Here is a 3,806-nt window from a genome sequence, read left to right on the forward strand (position 1 = left end):
ACAGGTTTGAAAAAATCTTCAAATTACTAGTAAATATTAATTAAACAATAATACAGAGGTTTGTTTTAAAGCTTAATTTTAAATGAACATGTTCATTTAGGTTTGTTGCTTTCCAGTACCATCTTTATAAAATATACTTGAGAAGCAAAACTGTGTAAAGTTATAACTTATTTTAGAGAATTTTAGAGAATTGACATGGAAATGTTTTTAAAATATTTTTTTTTTAAATAATAAGTGGATATTGTTTTACTGCAAAAGAAGACTAAAATGAACATGATTTCTGCAGTAAAGATGGCAGGTAAATCAAAAAATGCCTGCAGAAAAAGATCATGTTCACTATCCATCTCTGAATCACAAAACGTCTAAAATGTTCAAAATTTCTTGTTCAGAAACAGTAAAACACTGCAATTTGAAATGCCTCACAGAGATGTTGAAGCAGATTTATCTGGAACCCACATCTCTGACTACAAAGCCCTCACCAGGGAAAGCTGCAGATCCATAGAGATTTCCTTTTATTTCTGGAAGAGAACATTTCCACACTCTTTTCTGCTAGTGACTCACTGAACTAGAAGACTAGAAGAGAAGTCGTTTTTGTTTCCCTGGGGAGGTTTATAAGGTGGGCTGATGTTAAATGCATCTAAAGTTGAATAATGCACAGTATGAGTGTGATTTTTGCTTTATAGTAGCTTGATGCTCATTCCTGTGAGGTCTTTGCCAGCTCTTACACTCCACAGGAGACCACCTGACTAAATGAGCTCACTGGCGTCCCACGGTGACTAATTCATTATTGATCCATTTGATCCCTCAGACAAAGTGGTTCAGAGGTGTAAATGAAAAACAGAAGGGGTTATGTTCACTAACCCTGGAGTGTGTTACACGCCTGGTCCTCCACCTCCCTCCTCCGAGCTTCATCCGAACGTGGCTGGATCTCCTCCTGAATCATGTGTGCATATTGAGAGTCCCGTTCCTCCCTTAATAGAAAAAGTAAAAACTTAAAAAACTAAAAACACATATTTTTCCTTTAAAGTAAGAAGGAAGTGAGGCCATCACACTATAAGACAATGGTGGACTTTGGGCACACTATCAGCTACTGAACTGCTGATAAACATTATACAACATTATACAACCACGAAATGACAGTGCCATATAGTGGTGTATTTAGTCTTTGACTCTGTGTGTGTGTGTGTGTGTGAGAGAGAGAGAACTTACAGCTGGCGAGTGGCCTGGTGCTGCAGCATCTGAGCTTTATGCTCTTCGTCATCCTGAAGTCTCTTGGCTACTCTGATGTCCCTTTGCACCAGCTGACTCCTCTGCACATTTGAGTTGTAGTAATGCTCAACTGTTGGAGATAGCATGCAATGTTACAGAAGAGCACAAGGAAGATACACTACTGTTTAAAAGTTAATGAATATGTTTATTCAGCAAGGATGTATTAAATTGACAGTAAAAGATTTCCATTTCAAATACGGTTTAACATTTTCTATTCATTAAAGAACGTATCACAGTTCCCACAAAAATATTAAGCAGAGCAATTGTTTCTCACATATAATAATAATGTTTCTTGAGCAGCATATTAGATTTCTGCATGATCAAGTGGCACTGAAGACTCAAGTAATGATGCTATAAATTCAGCTTTGCTATCACAGGAATAAATATAATTTTTAAATACATTTTAAAAACACTTTTAAACTGTGAAAATGTGTTACAATATTACTGTTCTTACTGCATTTTTGTTCACATAAATGCAACCTTGGTGAACATAAGAGTAATTCTTACTGATACAAACATTGTAAACTGTTGTGTATATCAGAATATTAAGACCTTGAAAATGATTTCTAAACATCTGATGCACTTGATTGTTTCAGCAAATAATGTAATAAGACCTCATGTAGCCTTAGCGTGACAATAAACTGCACACTTGCACAGATAGATCATCTGATTTGCCTGTAAAGCAACCCGTTTATTTTGATGCCATTTAGAGGCGGGTAATAGGCTGACATGAAAAACATTAACTCAAATTTTGATGCATTGATCTCTGCGAATGGCTGTTCAGAGAACAGCTAAACTCACATGAGACATGAGAGGTCTTGTTACCTTACGTACTGAAACGTCCTTGTATTTTCAGGTGTCCAGCCCTCCTTAGAAGTATACAAAAGACAGCTGAATGTGTCAATGCTGAGAAAACTGATTTTAAGCTTGCATTAAAAAGCTTTAGGTATGGCAGATGAAATTAGAGAAATGGGACTTACTTTCCTGCTCCTGCAGGTTATGAGCTAGAGCTCCATCTTCCAGTACAGCAAAACACTGGCACACTGCAGAGGAAAAAACAACAACAGCACACATTTCATTTTAAACCCTATGTTAAAATAATTGACAATCCAGCAAAGCTCTCGCTTCTTTAAGGAAAATCTTAAAAGAAATCTGTTATGTGCTAATTTGTAAAACCAAACAAACTTTATGTAGTAATGTCTACTGGGGCAAGGCATTTGGGAGGATTGAAAGCAGAAAAACTGGACTAAAGTGTTACTTATTTGAGATCTAAAAGTGGAAGGACTACAGTTCTAGTTGGACGAAGATGTGATCATGCATTATTTTTTGTGTGAATCAGCAGTATTTTGATGCCGTTATAGAACTAAACTTTATTTTTTTATCAGAACATTCCTTTAACAAGAAGCAAAAACACAGTGTATCACGTCAGTGAACTCTGAATTAAACAAATGTCCATGTGAACCTAAAAGTACAGTTCTTGAGCATCTCTCAAGCTGATAAGCAACCACAAATTCCATAAATGCGTGTAAAAAAAAAAAAAGGTGCTGCTTCTATGAGAGCTCGGCGTGGATCTTTTGGAGCACATTGCAAAAAAAGTTAGATAAACACCTCTAAATAAACACTAGTCCTGAGTTGCTGTAAATAATTAGCATGATTTGCTTGATATTTTAAGGAACAATTCTGTTTAAAGTTGACATTTATTTAGTTAATTGCCATTTTCTTATCTCTACAGAAGCCTACCGTATACAGTGAAGCTTAAAAAGCTCAGTACAGTCTTCTGCACATTGCAGAATCCCTCAAGGGGTTACATCAAAAAACTGTTGTGGTGAATGTTGAGTAGATTTCACAGTAATTGACTCAGTGTCACTGGTGTTACAAAACAAACATATACAGCTCTCATGAACATGCTCATGGCAACAAAACTTCAATAATCCAGTGGTGCCTCCCCTCAGGATATCCACAGTGTTCACCAGATTCAAATTTAGTAAAAAAAAGCAACCTCAAATTTTGTGATTTACAGGGCCGCTGAGTTTCTGAGGGGAATACAGTCTGTAATTGACACAACAGCTGGAGTCTGAGGCTTTAGCGCTGGACCAGCCGAGAACATTACAGACCCTGAGAGCAGTAAAAGTGAGCACTTTACTAAATCAAGAACCCTCCATCAGTGTAACTTCTGTATTAACACTCAACAGGACTTAAACTTCTGGATGGACTGAGCAATCATGCTGAATTACAGTAGCATGATCATGATATCTTAATGGAGACATTCTGACTTCAGTACAACCTCTGACCTGAGCAGCTGGTGGGAATCTATGTATAGCTGTGAGGCCTATCCATCTCATCTGGTGGGGTAAAACTACTGACCTCCTAAAAATGGGAGCAGAGAGAAATAACCCTTCTGTGGGGTATCCCGGGTTAAAATGCAACCATTTCAGTATCCATAAAGACAAATGTATTTTCTGCTTGATCCCACCTGCTGCATATTGTGATGACCCATATAAGGTTACACAAGCACCTCCCAACAATGCCCTCACACA

This window comes from Carassius carassius, chromosome 46 (genome assembly GCF_963082965.1).
Source record: "Carassius carassius chromosome 46, fCarCar2.1, whole genome shotgun sequence".
In the NCBI taxonomy this organism is placed as follows: Eukaryota; Metazoa; Chordata; class Actinopteri; order Cypriniformes; family Cyprinidae; genus Carassius; species Carassius carassius.